We start from the raw sequence: 13,044 nt of genomic DNA on the forward strand, positions 1-13,044 counted from the left end.
TTTGAAAGCTTAGAGTCTGAACTTTTCAATTAATGTAGCCAATTTGAGTTAAAATGTGTCTGCAATGTGTCAAAAATATCATACAGCTCAGATAGTCCTGTGTCATTTGGGTGCCAAAAACCTCAACTAATATTATAAGTAGACTTCAGGGAAAAAATTAAATGATAAAAAATGTATGGTATGATCTCTAGTTATTTGATGTCCAACTATGTCAGTGATCCAAAAGTTTCATTTCCAGAGCCTCACATCATGTTTATTATCAAATAAGTTGCCCAAGGTAAGCTATGAAAGCAGCAAAGTGATCCATAGTCCTCAAACCTCAGAGGGACTCGGTAGGCAAGAATTCTCCATCACTTTTAGTCTCGAGCACATCTGTCTGTCTCGGATCAAACGTCTGCGTGTAGTTTGTGTCGGCGGCACTAAGAGGATCAATAGCACAGGCGGGATGGAACCTGAAAGAGATTAGACCCATAAAGGACTGATGGGAGAAACATTAAGGGAAATTTGTGCTTGCCTGGTGAAGACACACACACCTTTAATCTTCCCGGTGAGAACAGAGGAATGAGTCAGCACAAAGATGTTAGACATGATGTCCGCCAAAAGCTCTCTTCTCCTCTGAGCCTTGTATTGTGGAGACCTGTAAAACAAGACCTGTCAGAGCCAAAGGTGTGAGTGATGAGAAGCTTTCCTCTTTCGACAGGAGGTCGGGTCAGGAGATATTACTAGTGCTCATACTTTTAGGGTTAGAGATATGAACAGATCTCTAACCCTAAATATTAAACTTTGGCGAGTATCTCATCCCGCCTTTGTGCTACAGAAGAAAAAAAAAATCCACATCTAGAGACCAAAATATCACGCTCTAGCAACCTCTAAAGAACAACCACCTAAAACCATAGTATCATGCTAAAATCCACTCAGAACAGCTTAGCAGCCACAGCAATGCCATAGAGCCATAGAAAACACCTAAAACAATGCTAAAATCAACTCAGGAACTACCTGAAAAGCTGCAGCAACTGCATAGCAATGTGCCAAAAACACTTTAGCACTCACCTAGCAACACTGAATTTGTCAGTGTAACTCACTGGGCCAAAAATGTCAATATGAATCTTAAATTCCACTTTTATTATGGTCTTTTTACTATGCCTACATCAATCTATTATACAGCATTAGCATGCATGGTAATTAAATACATCTGAACAGTCACTGTCTATATGTTCTGTTCACAGTTATTTTTTGTTGGATATTCTGAGGAATCATCTGTGCTCATGATTACCCTGGTGCTTGATTACAGAGCTATAGGAATTACCTTTGGTTTGTCAAGGTATAATATAAATAAATAAATGATAACATTTAAAGGCTAGTTCACCCAAAAAAATTAAAATTCTGTCACCATTTATTCACCGTCGCTCCGAACCTGCAAGACTTTTGTTAACCTTCGAAACACAAATGAAGATATTTTTAATAAAATCTGAGAGATTTCTGTCCCTCCATTGACAGCTACGCAACTGACACTTTGACGCTTCAAAATGTTCATAAAGAGATTGTAAAACTAATCCATATGAATTGAGCGTTTTAATCCAGATTTTCTGAAGAGATACGATCGCTTTACATGAACGGATTTAATTTAGGCTTTTATTCACATATAAACATTCATCAACACACACATCAGATACAGTTAAAAGATCAAGCATGTTTGCTTGACACGCAAGAACCAATGAGGTTCATTCTTGTGTTACGCAGCACGTTTGAGCTTCAGCAAGGACCAATGAGGTTCATTCTTGTGTTACGCAGCACGTTTGAGCTTCAGCAAGAACCAATGAGGTTCATTCTCGTGTTACGCAGCACGTTTGGGCTTCAGCAAGGACCAATGAGGTTCATTCTCGTGTTACGCAGCACGTTTGGGCTTCAGCAAGGACCAATGAGGTTCATTCTCGTGTTACGCAGCACGTTTGAGCTTCCTCAAGAACCAGTGAGGTTCATTCTCGTGTTACGCAGCACGTTTGAGCTTCAGCAAGAACCAATGAGGTTCATTCTCGTGTTACGCAGCGCGTTTGAGCTTCCGCAAGAACCAATGAGGTTCATTCTCGTGTTACGCAGCACGTTTGAGCTTCCTCAAGAACCAGTGAGGTTCATTCTCGTGTTACGCAGCACGTTTGAGCTTCAGCAAGAACCAATGAGGTTCATTCTCGTGTTACGCAGCGCGTTTGAGCTTCCGCAAGAACCAATGAGGTTCATTCTCGTGTTACGCAGCACGTTTGAGCTTCCTCAAGAACCAGTGAGGTTCATTCTCGTGTTACGCAGCATGTTTGAGCTTCAGCAAGAACCAATGAGGTTCATTCTCGTGTTACGCAGCGCGTTTGAGCTTCCGCAAGAACCAATGAGGTTCATTCTCGTGTTACGCAGCACGTTTGAGCTTCCGCAAGAACCAATGAGGTTCATTCTCGTGTTACGCAGCGCGTTTGAGCTTCCGCAAGAACCAATGAGGTTCATTCTCGTGTTACGCAGCACGTTTGAGCTTCAGCAAGGACCAATGAGGTTCATTCTCGTGTTACGCAGCACGTTTGAGCTTCCTCAAGAACCAATGAGGTTCATTCTTGTGTTACGCAGCACGTTTGAGCTTCAGCAAGAACCGATGAGGTTCATTCTTGCGCATTAAGCAAGTATGGTTGAGCTTCTGTTTATGTTCGCTGTTCATTGTTTATATGTAAATAAAAGTCTAAATTTAAATTCAAAGATGAATGAGAGTCTTTTTTTTTTTTTTCATTTTTGGGTGAACTAACCCTTTATTAATAATATTGACCATTATATTTGTTTTTCATACATAAAAAGTTACAAAAATGTGTAAAAAAAAATTAAAATAACTTTTATCAATCTTGATATTGAGTATCTTATCAATCTGAAATTAAATATCAAGTAAAGAAGGTGATGATAGAAATTGAAATTGGAAGTCAAGTACATTGCATTCTGGGATAGAGGATTCCACAAAGTGTGCCCTTGTTGCATACTGTACATTTTGGAAAATGCAATCATCGATTAATCATATGTATTTCATTGTATGTATTTCATGCCTATTTAAAATTTGCACACCCTTGCAAAGTATACATACTGCACTTCAAAAATTATTATAAATAGTATATACTATGTCATTCTGAACATAACCAAAGAAAAAAGTGAAACAGATGAGAATGTTTTCCCTGCTTCAGGGCAGACACATTTAGAATCTCTTGCAGAAACGACTGTAAGGGTAATTGTAGTTTCTAGCCAGCAGCAAGGGTTAGCGTAAGGACACAATCTGCCCACCACCGCCTCAAATTTACCACAATTCCGCTAACAGGCTACAAGAGCAGCAAGACCCCGCTGAGCTCAAGCGGTCCGCTCATTAACACCCCACCAGGAGTCTGTGAGGGGCAATTCCTCAAACTACCCCTCGGCTCTTGCGCCGCTTGATTAACAGCCACACAGAGACCTGTAAAACACAACCACCATCGGCCTGAACATGGATCCCTTCATGTACTTATTTATATATGTAATCCATTGTGCTGTTAATGAATAAAAACATTATGGGGATGGCATACTAGTTATTAAAGGAATAGAAAAGTTCAATCACAAAAGAAATTTTTAATTTTTTACTCACCCCTTGTTGTTCCGCTCCAGTGTGCTGTTATTAATATCAGATTTTACCAGGTGAGTGTTCCTGCACAACTGACCATAGCTATTGAAAATCGGACCACAAATGGGATCTGTTGAAAGTAAAAATAAGATGTTGTTTTATTTTTTTTGGAATAAAAGTTTTCTAAAAATTCACATTCTGTAGGGGTAAAGCATTTTTATAGAATTTGCAGCAGTACATAATGCATAAAATTCTTAAAGTTCTGAAATGTGTCTTCATAATGGAATTGCATTCTTAGTATTGCCACAAGGAGCGCTATTCAGAGTAGTCCACATTTGGAACAATAACACATGGTTTAATGGCGTGCAATTGAAGGAAACTCAGTAACACTTTACAATAAGGTTTCATTTGTTAACATTAGTTAACTACATCAGATAACATGAACAAATCATGAACAATTATATTTTTTACTAACGAACATTAACAAAGATTAATGAAGGCTTTGAAATATATATATTGTTCATTGACTGTTAGTGCATGTTAGCCAATGCATTTAATAATGTTAACAAATGGGAACTTATTGCAGGGTTGCCAGGTTTTCACAACAAAACCCGCCCGATTGCTCAAAACTAGTCCAGTAGCGTTTCGGGGGGTGGGAGGTAAAAATCACGTTCTGGGGGGTAAAATCTGCTTTTTTGGTGAGGTTCCCCTGGTAAAATTTGCATTCCAGGGGCTAAATATCATGTTATTTGATGTCGCTTCAACCGTCGCTTGTAAAAGTAGCCCAGTTTCGCTTGAAAACCACGGACTTGGCAACACTACCTTATTGTAAAGTGTTACCAGAAACTCTAATGCACTAGGCTCTTTTTATATGGCGTCTCATAAAGCAGGGCTCTATTTAGCGCCAGAAAGAGTTGTGCTACAAACCAAAGAACTTTAATCTGGAGCTATTTAGAACGATTTCTTAAAAAATGTTCTGTGTTAGTGCTGCTGAAGTCATTTGATGCAGTGCAACAGTCTAGCACATGTGAATTTGAACTCGCTAATTTGCAGCTATTTTGTCGACAGCTAAAGAGGCAATTATGATGTTTAGTGTCCAATTAGTGTGCGCCATGAGCTCTGTGTCCCACAAATTGACAGGTTTACCAAGTTCGGCACAGGTTAATTATCATATCAACACCGCATTAAAATGTGTTTACTTTCAAAATTAGCATATTCATTTGTAACACGCCCATTGAAAACAGAGCCAAATCCGATTTCAAGTGTATAGTTTTGTCCGAGTTAAACCTCTTTTAACTCTGTTTATCAGTGCCGAACACAGTCGCACAAACAGAATTTGCGGGTAATCCGGGCATCTCTGAAGGCCAATTAAAAGGAATCTTCTTAAGAGCGCGCCAAAGCGCCACAGTGGTCTTTAATGCCAGTCTGCTCGTGTCTAGTAAGTGTGCTGGCATTTTAAATGCCCGTCGTTTCACAAACAACCCTCATCAGCTTTCTGCCCCCCGCTGCGTCTTAAGGGCAGAGACATGCGCTCACACAAACACAAATGCTGAAATATACATGCTGCTAAATTACACAGTCTGCTCTCCAAGGATCCTTCCCTCTCCCTTTATTTGTTTCTTTTTTTCCTTTCTCATTTTTCCCTCCCATTAAGATTTTAAACCCCCCAAAAAACTTGCAGAAATCTATAATTCTTGATCATATGCTGCCTTCAAGCCCTCATAGGAAGTTCCTACTTACTGAGTTCGTAAATCATAATTATGAGATTTTTTACAATGCTTTTAAGTGATTCTGGTCGGAGGCATTCAAATCATTGAAAAGTATTGGCAAGATTTTAGAAAGGCTGCATTACTAACAGCTAAGCTGTAGAGCGCTGCAGTCATGATGTATGTTTGTAGGCCAGCCCGTAAGTTAGCATCCCTCTGGCTCCCTCGACAAGAACCCAATAGGATTTTTCATTGGCTTTTGGATCACTGCAGAAAATAAGCTCTGTGAAAAACAAAAGTTTATGATTCTTACATGTTTTGTTCATCATGATAATCTTCAAAAATGTCTAAAAACAATCAGCAGAATTAAAAAGCTAAACGTAGGCTATAAACGAACTACACCACAGTCTTTAAGCTTCTGAAACTCTTTCAGTCTTTATTTAAAAAACATTTTCCCTGAAAGTTTGAATTAGAATAGTTTGCCAGAGCTTGATTATAAACACAATGAGGCTGTAAAAGCGACTAGTGAGTAGACAGAGTACAACCTCTATAGTCCCAAGACACTTGTTTGCAATTTTGCCTTTTCCAAGACAACTAAAAGCTTTTAAAAAATCACCAGGGGGTATTACTGATGTATTTTATGTCATAGAAAATGTAAAAATATCTTGAGCTTGTGTTCACCACAGACCTTATTTCAAGCATTTAACCAAAAACCCATTTAAAAACCCACTGACTTAAGGACAATGGAATCTGAAGTGCTAAAATGCAACTCGTTTCTGGGTTTTGGCCTACAAGAAAACATCATCCCTGCAGCACTCTATTTGGCTATTGGTTAACTTTAACCGTACTGAAAAAACTAGCATAAACCAGCATGAATCCCATGTTGGTATACTTTGGTTTATGCTATAAAATGCTGGTATAGTGCTGCTGTTCGCAAGCAAAACTGAGCTGGTGTAGCCGGTCCAACAGCACTCCCGCTTCCCATGCTGGGAACCAGCATGCAAAACATATCTTATCCAACTTATTCTTACGCCGCATGATGCTTTGTGTGAATTATGGGTGTAACTTCCATTAAGCTGTAAACAATCAGTGAAAGTCTTGCACTATGAACTCAATATTACGTTTTCTTTTTAAACTGGGTACAATGAGATGGCATTATTCTACTCACCCTTCAACCAACGAACATTAAAAGGACATTTAAAAGTGTAAAAGCATCAACAAGGTACTTTCAACAGGCCATGAATAACTCCAAAAGCGCAATTTTTTCCACAGCAACTAAATATTGTAGTAATATATATCTGTATTATGTAACATACGTTGCCTTAATCAAAAATGTTCATTAACTTCAGCATTGCGTGATACTATTTCAAAGTGATTTCCGTCATTTTGACAGATAATAAAATGTATTTACCTGAGGATTTGAGGACAAAAACGAGAGATTCTTCGTGCATTCCAGTGAATTATTAATGGGATATATCATAAATTAAATCGGGAGAACAGACCACAAATGTGCAGTATATGTTGTCCTTTTTCATACTATTACAGCGGAATGAAAAGGAAAAAAAAAAGAAAATAACCAAGAGGAAAAGAATGCAGCGACTAAAAAGAGTAACATGTAATGTTAAAATACCAAGCGTTGCATTATTCTCATGATGTCTGAAAATAAAACATGAAGGAAAATTGACAGCTCATTTAGTCAAACTGACGGATAAACTTTATTTTTAAGGCAACCTTATGATCTGAAAATTATTCGTTTCTGTCTTTTTGAATGGAAGTTCCCCAAACCGGAAGTGCCACCCATAATTCAAAACGCAGTAGGCTTGTCAGGAATAAGGTGGATCAACTGCATGGCCTGTGGCAACAGCTGAAAATGAAAAATCGCTTTGAAGAAAGATTACGAAGACAAGCTTTTTTCATTTGCAACAGCAGCTTCAATAAATCATGTACAATGAGTTCAGAAATGTGAATTAACTGAGTAAATAGAGCCATTCTGTATCCATGTTGACTTTAAATGTATTTCATAAGCGTGCTACTATGCCAAAAACGAGTGGCCTACTTTACGACTGAATGTCAGCATTTCCAAAAAGAGAAGCGTGAACAATCCTTCAGCCCTGTAAGGGGGAGTTCAGAGCGCTCGGAGAAGTGCAGGAGCGCAGCGTGAACCCAGCTCATCCCCGACTTCACAGCGTCTTGTTGTGGCTGATAGGAGGGTAGCGAGCGAGCCTTTTTTATATGAAAGCAGGGCTGCATCCCTGGTTGTGGAGGATTGTGGGCTTTCTGTGCTTGTCCCCCTCTGAAGTTGCTGTTTTTGTGTGAAGATTTAGGCCTGTTTTTTCTTACCATTCTGTGGTTCGTCCCCGCTGCGTCCTCTGTGGCTCGAGAGAGTGGGATGTTACTGTCTTTTAAGTTGGTTTGACCTCAATACAACAACTTCCTGTCTTTGAAATCATTCCTGCGGTACAGTCCTCAAACCAGCTTGAAAGAGTTTAACTATCTCAGTGGATTACCTGCAAACCAATAGAAGTGTCAGCCAGATACACTTTTTGGTGTCACCAAGACTTACGTTACAATACAGCAAGTTTAACATAACTAATGTAATGTAGTTTCCACACAGTGAAAGCATATCGCAAAGGGGCTGTCAAGGACTAAAAAATAAATGTATCATAAAAGTAGTCCATACCACTTGAGTGCTCTATTCAAAGACTTCTAAAGCTCTTAAAGGGGACCTATTATGCCCCTTTTCACAAGATGTAATATAAGTCTCTGGTGTCCCCAGAATGTGTCTGTGAAGTTTCAGCTCAAAATACCCCACAGATAATTTATTATAGCTTGTCAAATTTGCCCCTATTTGGGTGTGAGCAAAAACACGCATTTTGTGTATATCTCTTTAAATGCAAATGAGCTGCTGCTCCCGCCCTCTTTCCAGAAGAGGGCGGAGCTTTAACAGCTCGTGCTTCGGTTGCTCAACAACAACAAAGCTGGAGAATCTCACGCAGCCAAAATGAGGATTGTCAGTAACGGTGTTCAGCCTTACATTGTTCAAACCGGAGTCAACACTGATGGAGAGACTCAGGAAGAAGTTACAACTTTTAGAATGAAACTGGACGTTTCTGAACACATAGTGGATAAATTTATGTAGTTGTTGTGGAGTTGATTCAACTCATCGACTAGCATGTGCCGTCATGTTAATCTTTTGTGCAAATCCAGCGTTGAATTGACTCTCGTTTGTGAAGCAGTCCGGAGTAAAATGACGGCATGACAACAACACTCTACTACAACAACTCTTCCTCTTCTCTAAAGCAGCCCAACATGGCCACACCCCCTTTGTTGTGTGTTCTCGGGGGCGGGGTTTATGTAAATTTAAAGGTTAGTGATGTCACTAACCCAGGAAGAAGCTCGTTGTAGTCCCTACCAGCCATTTGTTGTAGTCCTTAAAAAGCAATTTCTGTAAAAGAAAATATCTCCCTTTGCATTGAACTTTGAGCGTTGTAACTTTGCAGATGTTGTTTATGTTGTTAATGATGCTGAAAATTCAGCTTTGAATTAATTACATTTTAACATATATGTACATAGAAAACAGTTCTTTTAAATTGTAATAATATTTCACAATATTACTGTTTTTACTGTATTTTTGATCAAATAAATGCAGCCTTGGTGAGCATAAAGAGACCCCAAACGTTTGGACAGGAGGACATAAGTGTGAGTAAATGATTTTTATTTTTGGGTGAACCTTTAACCCCAGGGTGCTTTGAATAAATGTGTCTGCGCTGAACACCATAGATTTGTTACCACACATTAAACCTTTTTAGAATGAGAACATTTGGGAAACAATCCAATCAGTTTGGGTGACAATTGTCCTACATGCAGCGAGGTGATTGTCTCTGCAGACTGTGCGTCCTCTGGGTCAAATTGATTGACAGTTAAAGTGTCCCGCCTCTGTTTCTCTGCCCCCTTAGCTGAGTTTTCCAGGGACATGACCGGAGGGCGGAGGCGTGCTGTCTCGGTGACGGGTGAACTGCTGCGACCGCATCAGCGCTGACTGCACCGTGCCAAATTCACACTCTGTATAATTAACGACAGGAGACAGCAGACATTGCAAATTTAATCAGCTCCTTCACATTATTTAATTTAGTCACTAACTTAATACAGAGAAGACAGACGCCCCCCTTCCTGTACCTCTCATTACACATTTAATGACTGATTGAAGCCGAGTGTCGAATATAGAAATGCTTAGTGAGAAAACACACATAAACAATGAACTTTTGGATCGGTGCTATGAACTGGACACATATGTGTGAGAGATCTTGACTCAAACAGCATGATCTGTCTCCAAGTAATAGGTTTTTCCTGTCTTACCCTGATCACATTAAATCTGGTGATGTTTTCTTACCGTGAAGTAATCCCTGATAATCCTGGGAGTTTGGCCAGAGTGGGATTTATTCCTGTCAGAGGAGAGAGAGAGGGCAGGAGACCTACGAACGAGGGTTTCAAATGGCATACTCATAGTTTTACAAATTCTATTCACTGCAAAGTATGCAAAATGCATATGCAAAACATTCATGGAAAACTGTATCCCACAATGCAATGTACTCGAGTTAAATCTACAAACTTTATTTGATCGCCTGTGAAAAGTTAAGACATTTTCACACAAAAATGGATGAAAGAAATACAAGAATAATAGCATTTACCATTGCTTACTGCTTATAACATTAAGAAATATTATGCAGTATGCAGCAGTACATTAGTATTCCATCCAGTATTGCCTTCATCTTCCATTGGTTCACTTAATGTGAACATCATCCTGTACAGAGTCTGTCGTCAAATGACATCTCATCCTGCTTTCAGCTCTGACAGCAAATAAACTCATTCTCAATGTCACTTCTCCATCTGTCAGATTTTTGGATCCATTTATATACTGCAGTGGCAAGCTGTTTCTTCTTTCTAGTCTGCAAATTGAATGCTGTTCGGTGTCATTTTAAGGGTTTTTAAAGAAGACATATATACCTATATAGACATTTAAACAATGTCTGAACCAAGTGCTTTGACCTTAACTGTGTTTGCACACTCTCTCTGTAAATGTACACGCACACACAAACACACACACACACACACACACACACACACACACAGAGATGTGGGTTATATATATATAACAGGTAAGGATTCATTCGTTTGAATATACATTGAACCAAACTGTACACTCTAAAAAATGCAGACTTAAAAACAACCCAAGTTTGGTTGAAAATGGACAAACCAAGCGATTGGGTTGTTTTTGACCCAGTGGTTGGGTTAAATGTTTGCCCAACCTGCTGAATAGTTTTGTTTAACTCAATTATTGTTTAAAACTTACTGTGTTGCTCACTTAAAATGAACCCAAAGTATGCTGGAAATGAACATTTATTAATAAGTTTAATGAATAATAATTAAACAATAAACATTTATTAAATTGCTTATTAATAAATGTTCACCTTTTGGTTATTATTGTTGCCTCTAGTAATTATGTGTCCAATTTTTAATCTATCAACCTATTTTGAATTCATTTTAAGCCAGCCATATAGTAATTTTTAAACAATAGTTGAGTTAAATAAAACTATCCAGCACGTTGATCAAACATTTAACCCAACCACTGGGTTAAAACAACCCAATCACTGGGTTTGTCCATTTTCAACCCAACTTGGGTTGTTTTTAACCTAGAATTTTTTAGAATGTATAATAACATCTTAGTTGATAATTCAATATGCTTTATTTTTGACAGAACATCCCATGTTTCGGTAGTGACAGTAATGTTTTGGTAGACCACATCACAATACAGAATTTTAACTAGCATACTAAAACACTACCAAAACATATTAAAATACTAATGATTTGCATAACTGTACTAAAATGCTTTTATTTCCCCAAAATAAATGATTATGTGTTCCCTTTTGTCACTACCAAAACATTCATGACATGTTTCAGTCGTGACTGTTTCGGTAGTGACCATTTTAGATACTTTTGAGCTTAGCTCAAAGATGCTGATCAGCACATGGTTAGCTAGCACAGTTCTGAACAGTTGTACACAGAAAAAAAACTACATTTTATCAAATAACACTCAAAAAACAATGATGTCACAACTGAAACTTTACCACATTTCGGTCGTGACTGTTTCGTTTTTAGATATTAATATAATATAATTTTTGATATTTTTGAGTCTAGCTCAAAGATGATAATCAGCACATGGTTAGCTAGTACAGTTCTTGACGGTTGTACACACACACACACACACACACACACACACAAAAACAACAACTAAATTTTATTGAATAACACTCAAAAAACAATGATGTTACAACCGAAACTTCACCACGTTTCGGTCATGACTGTTTCTGTAGTGACAATTTTAGATAATTAGCTAATGCTAATTAGCACATGTTAGCTAGCACAGTTCTGAACGGTTGTACAAAAAAAAGACCCTAAATTTTATTGAATAACACTCAAAAAACAATGATTTCACAACTGAAACTTCACCACATGTTTCGGTCGTGACTATTTCGGTAGTGACAATTTTAGATATTTTTGAGTCTAGCTCAAAGATGATAATCAGCACATGGTTAGCTAGCAAAGTTCTGGACGGTTGTACACACACACACACACACACACACACAAAAACAACAACTAAATTTTATTGAATAACACTCAAAAAACAATGATGTCACTACCGAAACTTCACCACATGTTTCGGTCATAACTGTTTCTGTAGTGACAATTTTAGATACTTTTGAGCCTAGCACAAAGATGCTAATCAGCACATGGTTAGCTAACACAGTTCTGAACAGTTGTACAAAAAAAAAAAAAATATTGAATAATATTCAAAAAACAATGTCACAACCGAAACTTCACCACATTTTTGGGTCATGACTGTTTCGGTAGTGACAATTTTAGATACTTTTGAGTGTAGCTCAAAGATGCTAATTTGCACATGGTTAGCTAGCACAGTTCTGAACAGATGTACACAGAAAAAAAAAAAAAATCGAATAATATTCAAAAAACGATGTCACAACTGAAACTTCACCACGTTTCGGTCGTGACTGTTTCGCTAGTGACAATCAATTAAGTCAATTAAAATTCACATGCATGAATTGAAAGAAGCCAAATGTTCAATTCTGAATTTTGCTCAGATAAACCCAGCAAACAACCTTCAACCATGCAAAAGTGTTCCCACGTGTTTATCCTGCACCTCAGGTCACTTTCAGACAGTCTTTTCACTGTCATTATTCGAAATTGCAAAACGAATTCTAATAACAAAAAACACCCTGCCGTATTCTGGCTTCATTCCCGGTGAAGTGAGCACTTGTACTTCTAGAGAGCACTGAATAATTGCCATCGTCAGGGTTCGGTGGAGATGTACACCACATACGGCCCACAAAAGATGAGAAAGAACAGCTTCTGTTTCCTCTTCAAAAACACAGAGAAGTTTGATAAATGACACACGGCCAGCTCAGCATTGGTCAGTTCGTTGTACCGTTTGAAATTACAAAGAAACTTTATCTTCATTACGACTGACATGTTTTTTGCACTTCAAGCATATTCAGTGTGTGACTCATACACAGGTATCCCTTTGTTCTTAGTGAGTGTACACATTCTTTATGGGCCGTTCACCCACAGGGAAGACAAGCAAGTGCGCTGTGCCCTTGGATTAAATGCTGAATTTCAAGACCCAAGGGCACCTGGGCTCCTACAGTAATCACA

General features: G+C 38.4%; 1 long non-coding RNA gene across 1 annotated transcript; it reads right to left on the reverse strand.

Moving 5' to 3' along the window:
* Nucleotides 1-226: 226 nt before the first annotated feature.
* Nucleotides 227-3,741, reverse strand: LOC127507602 (uncharacterized). Its single transcript, XR_007928391.1, has 3 exons — nucleotides 3,635-3,741; nucleotides 534-637; nucleotides 227-452 (listed from the first exon to the last, which is right to left on the reverse strand). It is a non-coding gene; the product is annotated as an uncharacterized LOC127507602 (long non-coding RNA).
* Between the last annotated feature and the right edge of the window lie 9,303 nt (nucleotides 3,742-13,044).

The sequence above is a fragment of the Ctenopharyngodon idella genome, chromosome 24 (genome assembly GCF_019924925.1).
Source record: "Ctenopharyngodon idella isolate HZGC_01 chromosome 24, HZGC01, whole genome shotgun sequence".
NCBI classification, from domain to species: Eukaryota; Metazoa; Chordata; class Actinopteri; order Cypriniformes; family Xenocyprididae; genus Ctenopharyngodon; species Ctenopharyngodon idella.